Genomic DNA, 23,761 nt, shown 5'->3' on the forward strand with positions numbered 1-23,761 from the left:
GCCCATCATGTGTTCAGGGAGCCAGTCAACTGTTTCCAGTCACGGCAGAGAGGCTCTGCTTGGTGAGGCAGATTCCTCTCCACACGTCCACTTCACTGTGTCTCCCCTCCGAAGCCTCAGCATGGCATCACTGAGGTATGAACAAATGTCCAAAGAATCAGTCCAGAGAAGAGCGCACAACAGTTTGATGACAGATGTGTCAAAAGCAGTTAAAAATAAACTAAATGTGATATTTGTGAGTTTTTAGCCAAACTAATCAGGATTTCTTATGAGTCATGTATCACTCGGAAGAATTACAACTCTGCTCTATAAAAGTTTTTAGCAGATAGCAGACAGAAAAAGTTGGCAGCAAAGCAATACACACCCCAACACCAGTTTCATTCTATTCCGCTAATTTACAGTCAACTACAGCAATGCGAAGACAAAAGAATAAAGGAAGAAGACAAGGATGAAGAACTCCAAGTTCATCCTGTTGCTAGAAACACAACTCCAGTCTGAATCACCTGATATAGAATAATAGTTCCCACATTCATCAATTCTCTGCTTTTTTCAGATGACATGTCTCCGTTGGCGTCATCAATCTGTGACCTTCAGCACACACGGGGACAGCTGCCAGGATAAGAATCAGTACCTCCAAGTCTGAGGCCGTGGTTCTCTGCCAAAATAAAACAGTGAAATGGTCCCTGTGGGTAGAGAGTGAGTTGCTGCCTCAAGCAAGCAAAGTTAAGTTTTTCTTTTTTCTTTTTCACAAGTGATCAGGATGCCTCCTGGGCGCCTTCCAGGCACGTCCAACAGGAGACCTTGGGAGCGCCTTGGGATCCTCCAGCTCGAATGTGTTTCTGTGATATTTGGAGCACCCTGCTAAACCTGCTGCCACTGAGACACGATCCCAGATAAGTGGAACCAAACTGTAAATCGTGATTTGTTAATTTGTCCTTATCCTCAGTTTTCTCTCACAAATGCTTGTGAAATTAAACAGGTTTGATAGCATCGTGTGAGAAAGGCATGCCACTGGTTTCTTGTGCCGCTAAACTATTACAGCTACTAATGCACTGGTTGAATGCTCTGGCTATGCAGGGTAAAATGCTGTCAATTCTCCCAATCAAAAGTCAAACAGCAACAGTTATTATTTAAACATTTGTCCAAAAGGAAACAGCTGATTTCGTCTGACTCTGTCTGAAATCGATGAGCTTATTGTTTTAAAAAATCTAGCAGCGTTATCAGTGTGAAGTGCATAAGTGCTGTGCTGGAATGGAAAGTTTCCCAGGCGTAGCCACAGAAAATAATCGAGGCAAACCATTGCTGTGGGGGTGTTCAACAACCATACAGAGTAATATGTCAGATATTTTCTTGCTTTTGTTTCTGTCCCTGAATGGCCGACAAAAATAATAACGGACGTGATATCTTCTCCCTAGATGTTTTGTGAACACACTCGTGACATCTTCTGTGTTTTAAAGCTTGACATTCTTCTGTATTATAAATGCAAGAATGTAAACCTGTATGTCTCGGATAAGTCTCGAGCACCTAATTAAAAATAACATTCTGTGTTGAACAAAAGCCCGGAGCACACAGTTTACTGCATGCTTCAAATACTGATTCTCTATTAATAATGCATCCAAATACAGACACGCCGGAGCTTCGCTTTTCTTCGAATGCCACTCAAAACACAATGAAATATTTATTCGTCCTGGCTGTTTGTGCTGCTGCAAACAAACCCAGACTTTGTCTGCGCTGTGTCTACCTGACCCTGGAAGAGTTTCTCATGCAGGTCTGAAAATAGTTGTAATCCATATGTATATAAGCGCTGTTTTTGTGTCTTTGTCGATAGGTTGTCCTTTCTTGAGCTAAAGATTGCATTAGCTTCAGGAGACCTTAGCATGCAGGAGCTCATTTAGAATAGAGGGTAATAAATCACAGAGTTTGCTTCTGTCCTGCCTGTGCTCTGATCCCTAATTAGCTGGGACATGAGGTGTAGGTCCCTCTCTTAATTATAATTTCTTATGAGAAGGCATTTATCTAATTGACAATAAGGGGAAGAATCCACCTTAAAAAATGTGACTTTATCTTCAGAGGAAGACACACAGACGATGATGCATCTATTTTTAGACACAATTAAAAGCGCATTGGAGGTGAAACAGTGTCAAATTTGAAAGAGGTTCGCAAATTTGCACCGGCTGCAGCCTCACACTCTGACACTTTATTTTCTGCGTGTAATCTTTGTACTCTTAAAAGCATTCTTGTTGCCCCTAAATAAACACTTGATAAGATTATAATGCAGAGGTTGGAGGGGAATCCATTAAAATGCGACGAGATCCCACACAGCCAGACGTTAGAAGCCTGATTCGCGTCAGCAGAGGTCTGGAGTCACAGAAGGAAACAAAGCTCGGCTCCGTTATTAATGGGCTCAGTTCTTCTCGGACACATTTGCCATTTCTGTAATGTCACAGAGCAGTGAAGGAGGACGCAATAAAATACAGAGCCTGGAAGCTCCACTTATTACAATTAATAATTCATATGACTGCATTAACTAGGCGAAATCCACAATTTCACATGGCAGGCATGGAGTGTGTGTGTGCAGGGGGGGGACCGCCGTCAAAGCACAGGGAGATGAAATCGAAAAGCCTTGTTACAGCCAATAAAGACTGCAGCAAGTACATGAGCCATGAATAAAACATGGGATATGTTGATGTTGAATGATGATGCCCCCCTCATTTTGTGTATGAACACAGCACTCACAGTTAAGTTAAGCTACATATAGGCTGCTTTTATTCTGCAAAGAATCACTTCAAACACACAAGTTGGAGAAGATGACACATTATGCTTCACACTGCAAAAAAAAACTACAGATCAGAGCACATCGCTTCTTTTTGTGCTGAATACTAAAATCTTATTTTCTTTCCTCTGCCAGTGAAGTGATGTAGAGACTGTTTGTTCAGACTGCAGACTGTTCACAGAGCAAACTAAAACATTAAGATACTGGAGACTTATTTTTGTAAATCCAATTTATTCCTGCTTTTAAGGAGTGCTGCGATGAAAAAACTGTGAGGACTCGCTGGAGCAGCTTTAATATGGCTAAGATCAACTTTGCTTTTTTTAACTTTATTAACATCCTGGCTGAAAAGTTCTACATTTGCATAAATAGACCAGAGCTGACAGAGACAGCAACTGGTTAGGTCTGCAGCTTCTACCTCCTTCACTGAAAAGCCATTTCTCAGCGGATGTGACCTCGAGGCTTCACGTTTTCACATCACACTTGTATAGGTTGCTTAGTGGACTATGATTGGCTTCTAAAGTTGTGACATCACAAAGTTATGCCAGTGTGTGCACATCTTAAACTAAGATTTGAGGTGAGAACAGTGAAGCTTTCCCCTCTTCAGCAGATTAAGGTGAAAATGTCCTTCTAGTCCTTATAGTGTGTGTGTGTGTGTGCTTGTGCACGCTCGTGTGGTTTTGTGTCTGTTAATGGGCAAGATTTACAAAGTCTTTTATTTTGAAGGGACTCTTATTTTGAAAGACTTTTCTCTTGTCTGTGTGTGTTTGTGTATGCATGTGTGCGTGTGTTTGTCTCGTCTGTCTGTGTGTGTGTGCACGTGCATGTGTACTTGTCCTGTCTGTCTGTCTGTCTGTGTGTGTCTGTCTGTCTCTCTATCTATGTGTCTGTGTTTGTGTCTGTGAGAGAGAAGGATAAAATGGCTGACATTAAAAATGTAGTCTTGAGACTTCAATGAAGTTAGTCAAAGGCAGGCTTGAGGTTGGCAAGCTACCAGGGTCAGCTGCAGGCCAGAGTAATTAGGCACAGGTGTGCCTCTCCCCTGAGACACACAGAAAATCTCTAAATGAAGCCCCTCAATTTCCTTGCCGATTTTCAGGTGAAAATTGTAAACTTTGGTCTCGGGAGTTAGAGAAAGAACAGGTGCTCCCTGCAGGAAATTCATTTAGTGTAGCAATGTCAGAGGAGCAGGAGACACCTTTAGTGTATTTTGTATTTGTTCTTGTTTTGTCTCAAAACTCAAAACATTTCAAACAATTACTGAGTTTGAAATACAGATAGTCATTTTTGATTTTCAGGGTATTTATGACAACATCAGGTTCAGTTAGATTGCGCCTCCGATAAAGCTGAAGCCTTGCTAGCGTCTTCTCAGATGACACACACTAATGTGTACATTATCTATAGCAAGGCATAAAGCTTTCAGTCTGTGTCAGGCCTTGATTGAAGAGATATGTGATGTGGTGATCGATATTCTCCTGCTCCTCTGAATTGCTACACTAAATGATGTTTCCTGCAATGATTTAATACACTAGACTATCGTTTTGTTTTCTTGAGATCTCAAATTAATTATCTCGTTATCACGGGAAAACAGAGGAAAATTATCTTGTTATTACGGGAAAACGGGTGGAATAAAATGTATGTATGTATGACCCTTTAAGGCTTCCGTACTAGGTACATAACTTTTAACATTTTTATTTGTATCCACTGTCTATTTGTGTCTGCTGCTACAATGCTTTTTTTGGGAATACCCATCTGTGAATTGTATTAGAATACCTTTTTGGTTGTGTTTCTCTTGTCCTTTTCAAATTAAAAGCCTTTCAGGATCTGCAAGGATATTTCTCTATGAGCCAATGGAAGACTTTTAATTTGAAATCTCCGTGCAGTGTTGAGTTGCTTAATAGTGATTAAAATTCTGCTGAATAGAAGTGACTGGAAGTATCTACTGAATAAAAACAATACTTCTGAGACAAGGAAATGGTGATGTCTGTGGCTGGCAAATGAAACCAATGTGTGCCAAAAACTGCAGTTCCTCTTCTCGTCCACTTGAGGCTGGCTCCAGAAGTGAGTCAGTCTCCATAAGTCCCCATGTTCAAATGTCCAACTTCACAGCAGAAATAAACATGTTTACAGCCTGGTACAAAAAACAGTTTTGGTCTCTATAGATATTTTCCCCATTCATGACAACTGTACTGAGGGTGAGCTTCTCTTTGCAGCTGAAGTAAATAAAAGGCCCACACAGCATCAATGATGTCACGCCATCTACAAACTGGACTTGATATCAGCGTTAAGTGACAGAAAGCACAGCTGGAAATGTGATTCCTGTAGCTGGTCTGAGACATGCCACTTCTCTAAAATGCGAGTTAATCACATTTGGAAACCACCTCCAGTATAAATGTATCTTTAATCTGATTTGCAAAAAGGGCTTTAAACTTTAAATTGGATTAAAAAATAACTTTGAAAGACTTTACAGATTTAATTTCTTGTTAAGCTAAACATTTGCACGTTGCATATTTTATGCAAACACTTGAGCTTTTTGAGTTGTGCTGCCGGAGGAGGATGCCGGTGACATTAGTAGCCCACTATGACAGATTACAGTGAACCTGCTCCACCCGTCTTACAGCGCACCATCCTAGAAATAGGCCGAGTCAGAACACCACGAGATGCAGTGCACAGCAGGGTGTGCAAAGATATTTTGTCTTTGACTCTGGGAATGTGTGACTTTTGGGATTACACTCAGCATGATACGTCTCTAACTTAAGGACAAAGACATTATAATATCTTTCTTTTCTTAACTACTCTGTTTTCTATTTTCTCCAGAAATCACGTCATCAGCACAATATGGGCTGAAATCAGTGTGGTCGAGAATTAATGTAGCTGAAAAATAATGGGTGTGGGCTATAACGCGTCCCACGCCCGGCAGGTGTTGCAGTAATGCAGCAGTTACCCTTCACGTAGTGTACAAACAGCTCGAGGTGAGGTTGATGTCATTTCGTATTTTACTCTCTCCTTCAAGTTATTGTCCTGTGAGTACATCTTAAGTGGTGACAATGCTATTATGCCACAGTGCTGAAGTCAAGGGCTCGTGTGAAGGGCAGTGGTTTATGTGTCTGTTTTGTTCCCTGCATAGCCCGGTGGCAGCAGTTTGTCAAGTATACAGGGAAGGTGACTGCAGTTACATCGGTGTGTCGTTTGGATGAGATGACCCCCGCTGCATTCCTCTCATGACTTACGCATTGCTCCTGTCTTTTAATATCAACTTCAATTATGGCCCCGATACCAGCAGCTTGTCTGAGTTGCCCTGCAGCGATACGCAACAATAAAAAGCCACAAAGCCTGAGGCAACAAGCCCTGGATATTGCTTTTATGTGGCTTTCATCACCATATAGTGTCATTTATTTCACAACATTACAAAAGGTGAATCATCTCCACGATAACGGCTTGCTTGTAAAGAACAATGAATCTAAATAATTTGAAAATTTATAAAGAGAAATATTAGATATGTCTACCTGGGTGATAATTTAAGACATATATAGATTTTTCAATTATATATTTGACATTCACTAAAAAGGTGTTAGAAAAGATGGCGGACTGGTCAGGAGTGGTCTACAGTGTAGAAGCAGAAGTAAAACTGACATTCAAGAATTATATTTGATGATTCATGTACATCAGACACTCTATTTTAGAAAAGAATGGTTTGATAAAAAGTCGCAGGCAGGTCTGTGTACATGAAAACTTTACACTGCACTAGTCAGTATTTTTGCATCGACAGTGCTTTACATGAATTTATGTAATGTGGAAGGTCGAACTTTCAGAGAATTGTTGCCAGTGTAGGTACCAGATCTGCTCCTTGTTTACAGATATCGTAACACATTATGACTGGCTGTACGTTGGAACAAAGATGAAAAGGAAAACATGGATCAGTGTTAACTACTTCCATCAACATCTGTGGAAAAAACAATGAGTTTAATTCAGAATGCTATTGGTTAGCAGTTTAAAACAAGTGTTAATGAATTCTAAATGCAATCTTATGAGGTATGTGATATGATCGAGGAAACTAAATGGCTCAGTCGTTAGCTACTTAGCTTAGCTCCAGAAAGAATGATGCACAGGTCATGATTTTATTTTTGAATGTAAAAATTCTTCAGATTAATTATTAATAACTTTAAAGCTTGACTTGTTTTAAAAAGTCTTAACATTCTAAAATGTTATTGATTTAAAGTCTTAAACAAAAAGATTCTGAATTAAGTCAGCATTATTTTGAAGCAGCTAATGAGTGAGCAATCTTGCTCCCTTCTCATCTTTTCTCTGACATGCAGCCAATCACAATGTGTTAATCAGTGATATCTGTGAATGCAGGATCTAGCAGGGTGAGTACATCTGGTACCTACACAGGTGCTCTACAGGGCATTTTAGCTTCTTTCATAATTGTTTTGAACCACAACCTTTATGTTTTTGGAACATTCTGTTCTCATTGACACTCATTTCCGGCAAGAACAGCAGCTGTTTTCAATGATGCAACAGCAGAGAGATGCAGTTAGGAACTAGCTGGTGAACATTGTTCTTAACAACTAAAAGCCAGACACTTTTCTCAGGAGTTGGTGGAGAACAAAACAGAGGTAAAAGGAGAGTGAATGCTGGACTTGGTTGAGTGGCCAGAAACACTCCAAATGAATAATAATATTGCTCTATGATTGCTGGGTGCGCATTTATGCAATTGGTTGCTGACATAAATGACCAGTATATCAGTCTGGCTGTGTTTGCACTACAACAAGCATTTCAACTGGGGCCAAAGTAGCCAACTACAGGGAATGCACTAAGCCTCCATGCATTAAGCATAACAAGGCCAGAAGACACATTAACCTGCAGACTAAGAGCCCCTCACAGCTGGCGGACGTAGGGGGGTGATAAGGTTTGACAAGAAAAAAATGGACTTCACCTACATTTGGACAAACTCGGCAAAACGACTGTGCTGCTCTCCAACCTTTAACCAGCCGGCCGTTATACATGCTGAAATACGTTTAATTACTGGAGTCCTCTGTTGGGGCTGTTCTCATTGTATTGCACCAGGAGCAGCTATTGATTTCAGGTTGTCTTCTGCCTCATTAGACCGTGGCAGAGCTCTGCCCTACAAGCTAAAAGGGAACAGTATCAATCCATAAATAAGCCGACTACACAATATCTTCTATTGTGTTGGGCTGAAATATCTCGATGCCTGGAGGTGTGGGAGAAGTCCGTGTTCAGCCTTTTGTAGTTACTTGGGCCATCTTTGATGTCCCGGGGACTGATGGAGCGCCGTTGGTCTGAGGTTTGCCACAACACCACATTTGCATTGAGTTCCAGGTAAGTGTGTCATTAAAGTTATCACCACTTGCTCATTGAACGGTGGCCTATGCAGAGGGCAGAGGCTTGAGTGAGGCCAGGCGGGAGTCAGAGTCACAACCAGGATCAAAATGATGATTCCTCTCAGGGCGTGTGTTATTAATCTGCTTTCACCTCCGGGGCTGCTGGGAGAAAGACGCCGACCTCACTCACCACATGGGCCAAAGACCAATGGCCTGGCTGTTCCTGTATGCTTGATCAGTTAATTAGAAATACTAATATGTATAAAGGAAAACTTTATTTCTCTCACACACATCTCACTATTTTAATTCTCTGGGTTTAGTCTCGGTAGGCAGCATGGAATAGCTGTAGAATAGATGTGACAGTGTTCTTTCACTCAGACATTGTTAATTGTTAATATTACAATTTATATGCTGTTACTGTGAAAACGTTGCACTTGAAACATTCGGTAACCTTCTAGTAATGTTAGCATGTTCACTTAACTAGATTTCAAAGAAGAATCACTGTCCTTATAATTATATAAGGACAACCTGCCTGAGGCTGGTGGCCAAGATGTTACATGAAACTGCCCGTGTTGGTATTAGAGCTGAGGGTGGGTGGTGCTGGGGTAGATGAAGGGCTCATATTGGAAAATGTTGTCCCCCATGTCCATAAATCCTAATGGCTGGCCTGACACATTTATTGATTTGTCATATTTTGATCGGCTGATGAAACCTTTCTGTGTCTGGAAATTTTAATATTGTTCCTCCTGCACATTCAGTCACTGTGCAGATCCGCCTGAGTAAGAACTAAATTCCATGTGATGTTAAAAGTAAATGAGGAAAATTGATGGCCAGGCCTCCATTGCCTGGACTTTATGATGGATGACAGCAGAAGTAGGGGTGGTGGGTGATTTCTATGGCAGATCTGAAAATTTAAATTCCAGCCCCATCAGAAGCAGGCTAAATTTGTGCTGACAGGTGATAATTTAAACACAGCGAACAGCTGGTTTCAGCACTGAGCCTTATATCTGAGCAGACGTGTGTCTATGTGTGTGTACACGTGCGTTATCCTAAGCCCGTATGTGTGCGCTTGTACGATGAGGCTTGTCATATTTCCTTTCAATCAATTCCGTGCGCTCACAATGTTTGACTTCATGCATATGCAGACGGGTCCGCCTCGGAAGCCAGGAGGCAGTTAAGAGCTCTGTTTCTCATCCCCAACAGACACACACACACACACACACACACACACACACACACACACACACACACACACACACACACCATAGCTCCAGAGATATTTTCCCTCCAACTCCTTTCCATCCAAGTGTCTCATTTCCTCTATGAACCTTCTATGACTTCAAACTGAGGCGTTTTGCAGTACTTCTGACACAAACTTAATTGACATAAATGAATCGTGTCCAAAATACTAATTATTTTTTGCTAAGAATTAACCATACAGTATATATGCTCGGTATGCTTTGACTCAGGTACTTTAGGTATTTGGTGAAATTAGTGTTACCTTTTGCTTCTAAGCATAGACTGTATACAAAGATGGACGACATGTCTTATCGTCCTTCCACTGTACAAATTTAAAGCCAACATATCCCCAAGATACACAGCCACTGCCATCTTATTCTGGTGACTTAATATGAAGCCACAGTCTGCGTAGTATGACCGGGAATGGAGCCACGGCATTGACGTTCCGCCGACACATAAAAATTAACATTTAAACAAACATCAGTGTCATAACAACTACGGAAAAACTTATTTTTATAGTGTTAGGGTTACTTTTATTTTTTTAGTTTGGCCCATCTGCTGACATGGAGGGGGCAGGGTTTATGACCCTTATGGCCAGCCAAAACCAGCAGGGGGTGAATGACCCTTGGGGAGCTGTCATGTCCTTCATTGGTTCTCTGGTCAGCATTGTAATTTGATGAGAGCAACATCTGTGTGGGTGGGCACTAAAAATGATTCATGACTTCCAGCAGCTTAATAGCTGTTAATCAACTTGGTGGATGATCATAGACTATAAATACAAATGGACACAGTCTCTGTGATGTCATCCACAGCTTTTCGAAGAGAAAAAGAGTGAGCGAAGCTCAGAGTGTGGTGGCTCTGGTTGTTGTCATCATGGCAGTTCTGACTCAATTCTGGACGTGGGTGGAGCTAAATGAAGCCGGGTTGCTCAAACCAGCTTGTGACGTGTGATGCGGTTAGTGGTTGCTATTTTATATCTGCGGTTAGAGCACCTCATACATTACTTTGTATGTTAGTTTTATTGTGCTGTCATTCCAATTACTAGAAAATTGCCGTGGACTGAAGTGGAACCATTACAGAGAGACAACCCTATGAACAGTAACACTGGGTGTGCAGAAGTTCAGAAGTGTGGAAGTCAATGACTTGGCTGACATTGAAATAACATGAATGAAAAGTAAGAGTGTAGAGGCTCTGTGCTAATCCTGAGTGTAGAAAAAACATCCTTCTAAATGTCAGCCAACTAGCCCCATGCCGACCCCCCAGGTCAAGCGGAGGGTCTGAGGGTTCTCCCCGACAAGATTTTGAGAGTCGATTCTGGTGAATCTTTGTGTATCAATTTCACATCATATGCTAATCTCAACATGAATAATAAAATAATAAAATAAGGATCAATAAAGAGTAATGCACAGTCAGATCAATTATTTTAAAAATTAAAACATCAGATCATAGACATGGGCAAAATCTTGGTCTGTCAAAATATAGTTTTTGGTATATTTGGAAGAGGCAAAAACCCACTGATAAGAGCAAATGACCTGGTAGACCACAGAGACCATTATGGTTATTTATTAATATAAATAACATTTTTACTGTTAAACTGATCAAAACTCCTCAGGATGTAGGCTGGAATAAAGATCAACCTGTTCCATAGCGAAGGAATGTTGACTACAGGCGACACATTATATAATGTAACTGTTTAGTTTGTATTCATTCCACTCATGGTCCGTCCAGCATTTAGAACTATATTTAGCCTCTTTTTACAGGCTTTTTAAAGAGAGCATATATTGATATAAACACTTCAGTTCCTGTCTGAAAGGGCTGTCTGATGGTAAGGTAACTACACACACAAAATGCATTTTGTTGCTGCCCTCGTCCTCAGCAGGACATTTCTTGGCTTCTACGCTGGTCCTCCTGGGTTAGGGTTCTCCGAACTGGGTTGCTGGCCACTGTTTGCTGTACATGTATACACTAATGATGAACAGATGTGTCTACGGAACTTTTAAGTTGCTACTACTGTATGTGCATTTAAAAGTAGAGCCCGACCAGTATGGGTACAAAATTAACCGATTGCTGATGTGGCGTCTGATATCAAGACTTTTTGACCTGGAATAAAAATAGTGTTTATAGGTAGATTATGGGCTCTACTCATAAAAACTTTTTATTCTTTGCTTTTATTATTTTTAGCCGTTATCTCAGTTACATGGCTCATATTATTCTCCTGCACACAGACGCGATCGTATCAGTGAAATGGGCTGTTCAGATCTACCAAATGCCAAATTTATTTGTGACCTACACTACAATAAATCCATGTGTGATTTATGAATACAATTTTTCAAGAACTAATGCCCACAAGATCACAGATATCATCAATAATGAGGAGTCAGCTAAGAGAAGCAGAGAGATGACTAATGTAGAATCAGCTAAAAAGACTCAAGCACACAAAACAACCTTTCAATATTACAGGGTCAACAAAGTTTTAATAGGGGAGTAAGGCATCGCCCTACATTTGATTTATGGTTTTTGGTGTATATTTGCGTTGTTTACACATGCCAGCAGTCTTAATTTGGTGATATTTCAGAGCAGAATTGTCACTTCATTTCAGTATAAGCCTATAAAGCAGCAAAGGTGCTGACACATGAGAAGAGATATGAGAGGTAGGATTAATCATGTGCCACAGAAGGTGTATAAGGAGGGACGTAGCTCAGCTAAGCTGGAGGGAAAGAGGTGGGGAGGGGGGGAGCAACGACATGGGCACATTGATAGATGAGCACGGTGTGGATTTACTGCTCTGCCTACCTACGCTCAACTCCACCTCCATCCAGCTGAGGCCAGTACTAAACTAACAGCACGTGCCGGGCCGAGGCAGCAGCACGTCTCATCAGCCAGCTGAGCAGATCAGGTAAACAGGGCAAAGTCAAAAGCCAAGGTCAGGTGCAAGAAGTACAGTCACAGACTGTGTGCCAGCCAGAGATGATCCTAGACTGATGTATGAGTCTGAGTGGTTGGGTATGATGTAGCTTTTAGGACTGTACGTGAAGTCCACAAAGTATAAATATAATCATTTAGACAACCAGGACGCCTACGAGGGAAACACAGCTAAAGTGAAGTTGGCATAACATGACAAATTGTTATAGTGCTCAGAATAATGAAATCTCAAGATCAACTGTCCATTCAGCTCAATTTTTTAGCTGCCACAGGGGAAAAAGTGCTAAAAATGTTCAGAATGATGGAAAGTTTGAACATCTGCTGTTCCATGACACAAACACAAACTTCATCTGCTGACACTCACAAAAATTAATAGCTGAAATCTGGGGAAATAAGTGATAGGACAGAAAAACTTGGAGAACTGGGCAAACTTTTACAGAAAACTGTCTGACCCACTTCAACTTTCACCTTGGTGTCAACTCTAATTCTTAATGCTGCAGTTTTCCTGTGCAATAAGTTATTATTACCAACATTTCAGGAGTGCAAACCTACAAAAATATGATCCATTATAATAACTGGGAAAGAAAGACCAGACTGTGGTTCTATGAATAGATGGTATAGATGGAATATCAGCAAATGTGCAGTGTAAAGATAAATATAGAAGCGGTAACAAGCACTGAACACTGTAGCACTCAACTGTAAAAAACAGATTCAGCAGGAATTCATGTCAAACTTTTGTGCTGAAGAATGTGAAGCGTGGCTGTCTTTGCTTTGGACCAGGTATTTATTTATGCCCATGTTCATCAGGAGCACTCCAGTAATTTTACACGTGAAGTGTAATTTCCTGGTCATACAGCATGCACAACTTTAGAACACACACACACACACACACACACACACACACACACACACACACACACACACACACACACACACACACACACACACACACACACACAGAAATCAACCCACCTTTTTCATATGTGGAACATGCTTGTCATGCAGAACACAGGTGAATGTGGACACAAGCCATTCTAATGATGTACGTACATCTTGTATGTATGTATATTCTTATGATAATTTATGTAAAAGTATACCTTGTTTGCTGGTTAGTTAGCTAGTTTGATAGTCAGCTGCAGAACATTACACAGCTTGAAAAGAAACTGGCGTGGTCCTGACTTCAGTACCTCTGCTAACAATCTTGCTCTGGTTCTCATTTACAATAAATTTAAAAATGACTTATTATTATTCATACTGACTTTAAAGGGCCAGTGGGTAGGATTTAGTTGAAGTAGTAAAGTTGCAGATTACAACCAAGCTCGCCTCAAACTACCCTGTCTAGTGTTTAATTATTTCATATTTTCAGGTGATTAAACACGGATGAAAACATAGTTATGAAGATCATATAAATCCATTGATTATATGTCTGACGCAGTGGACCATTAAAGGTTTAAAGGAATGATTCATTGTGATTATGTTGGATCAAATTTAAACAATCCTTATATAAAAATGTGTATGTTAAATATTATTGAAAAAAACAAAACAAAACAAATCATTCACAGTGTTTTAATTAAATGAATATGTCATGAAGCCTTTCAGCGTGCTGACTGTTCAGCACATTATAGGCATCATTCTGCATCGATCGGCTTTTCCTTTCTAAGATGGTTTGCTTTGTTTACCTCTCTGTACTGCAACTCTCATCTCAGTGGAAGTGAGTTTGTTTAGCTGCTCAGCAGGGGTGAGAGGAGAGATGATACATACCCTCTATTCCTCATGACTGCCAGAGGTGGTGATTTGCACCCGGATACTTCTTTATGCACACACACAGATCGAGTGTCTAGAAGACTCTAGAAGAGAGAGAGAGAGAGAGTAATATTCAGACAGATTCAAATGGACAATCACTATTTTAAAATCTAATCTACAGAAAACGAATTTGGAGTACATAGAGCAGAAAGTTAAATGAAAAATCTCCTGCCTCCTCCAACCATTTTGAATTACAAACCATCACACCGTGGAAATGTCTGAACAAACCCACTGACTGATTCTTGGCTCCTAGCCTGGGGAAAGGCTCATCTACTTTCTAGTTTGCATGAAAAATGGGACCCAGCACCTGGCATCCAGTCGGCAGTTAAAATATACCCACAGATGAGAATAAAACACAGCGCATCGGTGTAACACACCTCCTGTCCCCGGTTAATTAAAACCTGCCCACTGAGTGCGCGGACACTCTGGGACGAGAGCGGCTTTATATTTGAAAGTCAGAAACAGGTTATGTAAACGCTAACCGCCGCTGTGCAACAAACTTCATGTGTCCTCATATAACTGTCTGACAGAATGAGCTTTTCTCCAGGTTTGGATAATGATAGTGGATGTCCCTGTGTGCAGAGAGCTGAGTGTACCTTAACTGTACTGCTAGGAGGAGCAAAGCATTATCACTGCAAAGGTTAGAGAGGGTCAATTCCCACTGGGGTCAGTGATGCTAAAAATGGGCGTCCTAATGGTACTGCAAACACTGTGTACTCTGGAGCAGAGTACACACAACAGCAGACGAAAGACAAACAGCATCAGAGCATGGCTGATAAATGGGTGGGCCTATTAGACAAATATTGGTATACAGTGGTGTAGTGGTTCCTGGAGAAGTGGCTATACTGTTAATTTATGCAAGTAAATGATTCTAAAGCTGTCGTCAAGCAAAGGATAAACGCCCTGTGTTATAAACAGTGATGTGATGTTGCAGCCACATTGTTTCAGTCCATTCTCTACATGGCTTTGTTATAAAAATTAGGATTATACTGGGCTGCAGATGTTTTAACTCTTATAGAGAGTGTGTGTGTATTCTGTCTTTTGCATATCTCGCCCACTCCCCCTATCTGGCATGTGTTTACAGAGGCTGGTAGGAAGAGATAATTAAAAAATAGTTCAAGGGCAAGAGAGACAGGTTAGGGGAAGTGTCATTTTGGAAAAACCAAAAAAGGGAATTGTTAGTGGGAAGATGTCTGAGACAGCCCATTTTGAGAAAATTGTATAAGAACCAACTGTTAGAGCTCCTCAGGGAGCCTTTTCTCTGTAACCCCTTTTGTGTGTTGCACTGTTAAACGCTCCTTCTTGTACAAGAATAATACATTCAACTTAAGCTTTGATACTTTGAATCCAGTCCTCCTTATTCAAGAGTTTTTCTTTAAAAATTCTCGTAACAGGCTTCATATCCCATGTTATCCAGATATTGTTAACTTGCTCAGATTTGGTTATTTTTCCTTTGTTTATGTTCTTCTACTTTGGCTCAGTAGTCTACGTAGTTTCCCTTTGTCTGTTTTTTAGGATCAGGATGTTTTATTTAAAATTGACTGGATTCTCTATACCAGCGTTTCTCGAACCTTTTACCCTGCGTACCGCTTCAGAAAATATGAAGCTCTTCAATACCATCATAATTAGATGGTAACGCTTCTTTTCTATTCTTCGTATGATTATTTATTGTTGACTGAATACTAAATGTTATCTGTACAAGAACCAGAGATACTTTGGCAGAAAAGGGGTACTCATGATCTGCACCATTCATTTATAGTTATATATATATATTTATATTTATAGTTATATTACTAATATTACTACTACTCTGCCGTAACATTTTAGCTCGCAGCTAAATGCATGCTGAAACACACTGTGCTTCTGGTAGAATCACAGGCATTGTCTAGTGATCTGCTTAGGCGGCCGTGGCGCAGGTGGAATGTGTTGCGGCTGTGTGTGTGTCCACATTATGCAAAGGGTGAGCACTCTCAAGTCTATTGTTATAAAATAGTTGAAGTTAAAAGTCCCACACTCTCCTCTGAGACAAAAAGGCAAGCTAATTAGCAAATGGAGCAAGAACAGCCTCATTTCATGACGGTGCCCCCTGTCTCCATTAACCACTTACAAAGTCATATATGTCTACATAGATAAGGGACTTGTTTTCAGAGAACCAATCAAGTTTCATTTTAAGTTTTAACCCGTCTTCTCACAGTCTCAGCTTATTTGACTCATAGGTCTGTACGACACGTTAACAATTGGGAAGTGGGCTCTGCAAACCTATAGCTACCCATAACACCCTTCTTTGGGTGTTATGGGTAGCTTCTTCAACTTGTCCTGTGTGTTACTAGAAGTGAAACAAATGAACAAGTGAACAAACTGGGAAAAAAACATTGCCACAATTAGTTAGCTAGTTAATTATTATTTACTTCATACTATCTAGAACCAGTGTTGGGTTTGTCCATTCTGGGCTACTGTAGAGAGATGGCGGTTTAGTATAATGAGCTTCTCAGAAAAGAACCTTAAAAAGTTCAAGATCGTAAGAATGTCTTCAGCCAGCTTACTGAGGACATTCAATTCAGAAAATTCAGGAAAAAATGACTGACCTTTCATTTTCTCCTTTAAATCAGACTTTATGATTTAGAGCAGCAATACCCACTTATGAGAATATTATATTCAAATGATCAACTATGAAGTCAGCGCACATAGCAATCAATAAGAATTATATTATGCTTCACTTCATTTAGTCTTCCTCCAAAAGGCGGCCAGAGCTGGAGCAGGCGGCCAGGGTATGTTGTGATTACAGTGCTGGAGGCTTACCCCGGAGGTCAGGGGCTACAGGGTCAAACCTCAGTGGCTGAGGTGCCCATGAGCACTTTAATCACGTAAAAGAGTGACTGCACTGAGGGGAAATCCAGCGTATCACATGAAAGGGTCACGCATGAGGCAGCAGACCTGTGCTGCTGCCTGGTATCACTGCCGCATTGTGGAGATTAGCGCTCCTGTAGGACAACAGACTCTGCCAATCATGACCATGCTTACACACTGCGGTGACGGGAATGTGTTTGCCAAGCCTTGCAGAACAAATATTCATTTAATTTATGCAAATATGCACGAGAGTGGATTCATTTTAATTATTAAAATGAGACAGCTCTGTGTGCAACAGATTGTTCTGCTGGTGAATCGGCCGCGTCTTACACCTCCTCTCTAATTATTAACAGCAGCGTTGTATTTGGATGAAACAGAGGAGAAGAGGGAGAGAGCAGGATTCCCCGTGGCTGGCACACAATGTGAGTCAAAAGGAGATAACACATTTTTTTTCAGACACTCTGATGCAGCGATGATTTCTGGGTCTGTTTCTTTCTCTATTTTCCTCAGTCTCTCTCCCTTGATTCCTCTTTCTTGTTGCTTGTGATATCCTTGTAGACACCAAGTTCATTGCTGAGATGAGGGAACGCAGTGACAAGCTAAACAGTGAGGTTTGTAAAACTCATTTGGAAGAGGAAACAAATCCAGGGCAAAATGACCCGAATTGTACCTGACTGTCACCTTGAGTTACAGTCAGTGTTTATGTGATTAAAGAGCTGCAATGTACAGTGGACACCAAGGACAAACACGCTTTAGGTACAAAACATTTTCATTAAGTGAAACATGATGAGGATGACAGGTTGGTTCACTGGCTAGCAGTGTTGCCTGGTTCACACCCCCTGACGGAATTTCTGTGTAGATTGCATGTTCTCCCCATGTCTGCATTGGTTCTCTCCTCCCACAGTCCAAAGACATGCAGGTTGATAATTGGGGATTCTAAATTGCCTGTAGGTGTGAATGTGAGCATAGATGATTGTTTGTTTGTCTCTATGTGTCAGCTCTATGTGTCAGCTCACATGTCTCTGTCTCTATGGGTCAACCCTAGACAGTGATGAACTGTCTAGGCCGTATACCCCGCCTCTCCCCCAGTGTCAGCCAGGATGGGCTCCAGCCTTCAGCCTTCGTGCAACCCTGATCAGGATAAGTGCTGATTGAAAATGTATGGATGGAAACATACTGTCAATCCAAAAACACAGGAACATGCTGCAAATGAAAAATGTGCTGCAGCAACAAAACAAATCCATTAACAGCAAACACGCTGCAAATACAGAAACCATACAAACCCTGATAACAAATGCAACAGGAAAAAAAGGTACAGTCAACACGACAGAAGGTCTCCGTTGCACCAGCTGTGATTAAGTTCTCTCCTTAGTTAGGGTGCAAAGTCAACACCAGAGGCTCAGTACATTTGTATGTCTGTAACAAATGTTCATACAGAGATTGAGAAGAGGGCATTTGGACGCCCTTAGACTGTTCACTTCCTGCTTTCTACCAACAGTCACCATTGCTTTTTTTTTTAAAAAAAATCACCACGGCCGTCTTAAGTAGTTATTAAATTGTTAAAAGTTAAATTATTTCTTGACAATGATCTGGAGCAAAGAAAAAGAAACATTTTCTCCAGCCCTGGGCACCAAGGAATATTAATGCATCAGCCAATTTGGAGCTTAAACCTGTGCTTCAGCAGACAAATGATGTCATCCTGCCAGTAGGCATTTTATTTATTTATTTATTTTTTAACAGAAGACAAGAGATGCAGCAATTGTTAACCACAGTGTAAAGGTTCAGTGTGTCAGATTTTGGCTGCTCTATTTACAGAATATATGTTTTTATTCATGTATAATCACTTAAAACTAAGAGTGTTATCATGGAATAAGTCTTTAATTCAGACTTAGACTTAGACTGCACTTTATTGATTCCTTTGGGATGACTCCCCCAAGGAAATTGAATTTCCAGTAGCATACAGTGAAAAAGATATGATATAAGATAAACAATAGACTCTTATCTAAATATATAAAGTAACTTAACAGTAAACAGTAAAACTCTTAGCAAATATATAAAGTAAACAGTAGAACAATAAAACTCTTAACAGTAAGCAGTAAAAACTAACTAAATATATGAAGTAAAATTCAAGTAAAATAGGATAAGATAAAATAAATGTAGAGAACTGACATTTGACATTTTTGCAGTAGGATAGGTGTAAAAACGATCACATGATTCCATCACATTTGATTATGATGGCTGAATTCCATTTAGCTGCTTTGGTTTCACAGTCCTGGTGTTGTTCAGGCTGGTTCAAAGTCACCACTGTAACATCTTACTGGCACACTTGAACAGCACAAAGCTATTGTTAATGTTATTAGAAAGACCTACTATGAATAAAAGATCTGTGTGGGTGCCAAATGCTAATGCTAAAAATGCTAATACAGGTTGTGTAATATATATTTTGTTGTTCAGCTTGGAGGATTTGTTGTCCCAGATCTCAGGAGTTACTCTGTGGGTGTGCTGTTATCGTGACTAGAAAAAAAAAAACTACAAAAACAAGAACCACAGTGTAATAACTTTAAATCTCCTCTAAGTAAAGCAAACTGTACGAGAAACAGTGATAAAGGAGAGAGAGAGAGAAAGAGAAAGAGAGAGAGAATAGCTTTGGAAGAATACTCTAGTAAAGTAAGCTGAGAGACGACCAAACCCCCAGTGCTTGTGAAACAACATGCATACTTTAACGATATAAAAGAAATCCATGCCTGCTATTACTATAAGTAGCATTACCAAGATTAATTTGACAAACACGTTTTCCGAGCAGCACAATGGCACTTCATTTAAAGAGTCATTTCATGGAAGCTATTCTTTGATGTGCTGATAAGGATTATAAAAAAACCTGCCTCCCTCTGGTGAAAATATAAAAGTTTTATTGCGTGTAATCATATTAAGTATTGGACAAACTATCCAGAGAATGCAGTTCACCAAACCTTCTGGATTCATTTTAGCTGCTTAAATGGAACACAGTCAAGTGTTTTCATGCTTAGCGATCCCACCAAACTTTCCTCTCTGCCCTTTTTCTTTGGATTACTGTCATTTTTCTTGTTGTTCAACACTTCGTAGCTCTTGAACCAATGCACCGATAAGACAGTACTGATAAGAAGGTGGAAAGTGTTCATGCAGAGCTCGCTTGTCTTCTAGGTAGTTTATCAAAGCACAGATAATTAATCTGGAAGTACAAGTGTCCTTTGGCAAGCCACAAACCCTGAATGACTTAATATGAGTGTCTAAAAATTATTAGACTGTGGGTGTACACTAAATAGATTAACCCTGACAGCCCAACGTGACAGTATTAATTCTTTTGAAAGCATGATTATGTTACATGATATGGCAACAGCATACACAAATGACATCACAGTTTAAACAAAGTGCTTGTCGAATTGTCGACTGTATGAAACCATACGTTCGAGGGGTCATCAGGATCAACCACTTGCTAGCATCTTGTTCAAGCACACAGCCGATCTTGTTTGTTTACAAGGTACCTCAACTGGATTTCCAAATCCAACAGTCCACTGTTTGGCCAGGTCAGTGGTAGGGACTTGGCTTGGGAATGGACGTGTGGCCGGTTCAAGTCCAGCACAGACCATGTCAAGAAGCTGGAGAGGTTCCAATTCCTTTGAGCAAGACACAGAACCCCGACCTGCTTTGAGCATCTACTGTAAAAAGGCATTCATACACTGACATCTCTGCACTAGTGCATGTCTGTAGGTGCATGGCTGTGAGCAATAGATGAGTCTCCCTTTTGTTAGGAGCACTAACTCAAACCATTTAGCACCTTAAAGTCCATGTAAAGGCAATTCTGACACTTCTTTCAAAATATATTAATTATGTTGGAAAATAGTTGCTGAAAACGTGAAAAAACTTTGAATGATATATTACTGAAATGTGGAATTAGAGGTTCAAACAGTTTTTCACCAGTTTTCAGTCCAGGATTTTGTGGGCGGTCCTTAAAGGGTGGCTCAGGGAGGCCACCCTGAGCATACCCCTGCACCCCTAGCAGAGATATATAGAGATGAATTCATCTCACTCAGTGTTTCAAAGTTAGTCATGTCATTTTCTGAACTCCTCTGACACGTTTCAGTCGCTTCAAAATGGCTCATTTCTGGGAACATACTGAATGCTAACAGACGCCTCTCATGAAGAGAAACAAACTAAAAAATCAGACGTACAAAGACGTACTGCCTATTTAATCTCATAAAAAGCACACAATATCTCTCCTAATATTAAAATAACAGGATTATAAGTAAGCAAATTCTGTCCCCAAAGTACTTGAAAGTTTACTTTATAAAGTCATCCAGTTTTCTGGAGTCAAACTCTTCCCAAGAACGCCTGTGTTAATGCGCTCCACAATGTCCCCTGCTGTTGTATTTGTTAATTAGTTTGGATGTCTTTTGTGGGGCTATAGCAGTCAAATAATTAACAATGACAAATAGCTTTCGTGTCCACTAGCGCTTATCCCACCTCTACAGCTGTGGGGATCTCGCTCTTCTGCAACCTGTTTTTATCAGGCCACAGGAGCCAAACCAAAACTGCTAATGCGTTAATTTATAACATGACCTGGCATCAGGCTGAGACAGACGTTCAGAGAGAGAGAGAGAGAGAGAGAGAGAGAGAGAGAGAGAGAGAGGAAGGAGCGGTTGTTTGAGTGAAAAACTGCAGTGTCACCATAAGTCCACTTTTAGCCTTCTTGCATCAGGTTACAGTGTATGGAGCTGATACAGCCTCAGGAAACAGATGTCCTTGTGTGCAGGACTACAATTATTAATGGGTGAGACTTGCTGGTTTCATCAAAGGCTGAGCTGTGTGGCGCCATGTGCAGGTTTGATCTGTCAGTGACAGACACGAGGACGGTGCACAACACAACACAAGTCAGTATGAATCACAGATTATTTAGCATGGCTAGCCTTAAGGTGAGAGCAGGTAGAGACAGGACACATAGCGTGAGAAAGAACAAATATTGTGGCACAGAGGAATCAGATATATGAAGCTTTGGATGTACACTGTAGCCTACTTGTTAGTAAGATGTATGGATTGTTGGTTTTGGTCTTTTTCATTATCCATTAACTGGTTGCACTGTAATTAATCATGAGTGAGTTAAAATTAGAAATTTAATATCACAAACTGGTTCACTGTAAAAATGATTGTCACAATAACTTTTCTGAGATTTAAAATGTAAAATTAAAACATTTTATTAAGAATACGTCATCCTTACCCATAACTTTTACTACAAAATTCACAATAGCATCCTATAATGCTGAGCATCCTACAGACAACATAAATTCCTATTACAAAAAACAAAACAAAAAAAACAATCAACGTACACGATCGATGGAGTCTATCTGAGACACTGACACTACATGAATGTAAGTGCCCTTTAAAATTGTTCAGGACGTTTTTGAGATGATGTGCCAGTTACAGTATGCTGGTCAGCATTGTGCATCAGTAAGGAAGTCATTGGTGCAACAAGAATGTCATGAAATGTCAGAAAAGCAAGGGTAAAGGTGAAGCAGACAAAACTAGATGACTGATCTTTAGTAAACATCTTGACAGATGCTTTTTCCCTCAGCCACGGGTTTGATGCATTCAAGATGAGCGACAGGTGTCAGGGGGGAAACTTGACAAAGTGGCGTCAAAGAGGAGAAGAGGTGCATACCGCAATTTGAAATGGAGAGATTTACATCTCAAACTCCCTCAGAAACCATAAAAAAACTACAGCAAGTTCACCACAAGCAATGAAAAGGATGATTTGATGTACACAGGATATTTTTATATCAGAGCCTTCGTACTAAACACAACATTTCTTGATTCTTTTGATTTGGGGCTCGTCCAATTCTCTTTAAAACTGAATAAAACTACTTGACAGCCTTTTAATTTCAGTTATTATAAAAATTCTAAGAATCAACAGTGGGCCTGTCCAGATTGAGAAATCATGTTTGAGTGTGCTTTGTCTCTCTCTTGCACTAGATCAAGTGTTTTCAGCGTGCCTTGCATTTCCCTGACTCTCACTAACTACTCGGAAAATCCATCCATCAATCCATTCTCGACCCAGGTCGCAGTGGCAGCAAGCCACGACATTCAGCTGTTCCTACTGATGCCAACAGCTCTGAAGGGAGATGTCCAGCAGCCATCCTTATGCAATGATTGAATCACCCCAACTGACTCTAATGCAAAAGAGCTGTGTCCTACTCCAAGTGCCTCAGCTTGTCTCTAAAGTGCAACACACACTGGCTGCATATGAATGACTTGAAAACAACTTACAGCATTGTTCTCTATGTACACCCATACACTGGTGGCATCTTGACTCATCATGTTATGTTTCTGTTCTTTTTCCTGTCATAAATACCTGTAAACTCTTCAGAAGATACCTCAGCACGTCCTGGCTACTCTACCTGGACTATTTCTTTTGTCCGTGTGGCATGTGTAGTGAGTTCAGAATGTGCTCATCAGATGACAGACATTGAATAATGTGATTCTGTGGAATATGAGCCAAAGTGAGTGGCAACTTAAGGTTGAACCCTGCCACGCAAAGGAAACTTATTTGAGCTGGCCGGAATACGCACAGTGAAGAAAGTCTGCTAATTTTCAAAATAAAACACCCTGTGCAGACTGCTGCCCAGAAAAACAGACAAAGGGGAAAGAATTTAACTAGTTATTCTAGGTGTACAGTCTAGTGCAACACCTACATGACTGACCATTCCCACCCAGAAATCCGTGCTCTGCCCTCAGGCTCAGCAGAGCAGTCATATGCCTGCCACACTGATCAAGAAGATCACAATAAACAGAAATGTGTTTGTGTTTT

General features: G+C 40.5%; 1 protein-coding gene across 3 annotated transcripts in view; it reads right to left on the reverse strand.

Moving 5' to 3' along the window:
- The window catches only part of LOC104932424 (heparan sulfate glucosamine 3-O-sulfotransferase 5), an 81,925-nt gene that overhangs the window by 19,817 nt on the left and 38,347 nt on the right, over positions 1-23,761 (reverse strand). For 2 of the 3 annotated variants that reach the window (XM_010747632.3, XM_019278565.2), the window contains one exon: positions 14,035-14,120. The gene's annotated coding sequence lies outside the window, so the exon portion shown is untranslated. The remainder of the gene's footprint in view (positions 1-14,034; positions 14,121-23,761) is intronic. The other variant, XM_019278566.2, reaches the window with a different exon arrangement.

This window comes from Larimichthys crocea, chromosome XI, assembly GCF_000972845.2.
Source record: "Larimichthys crocea isolate SSNF chromosome XI, L_crocea_2.0, whole genome shotgun sequence".
Classification (NCBI taxonomy): Eukaryota; Metazoa; Chordata; class Actinopteri; family Sciaenidae; genus Larimichthys; species Larimichthys crocea.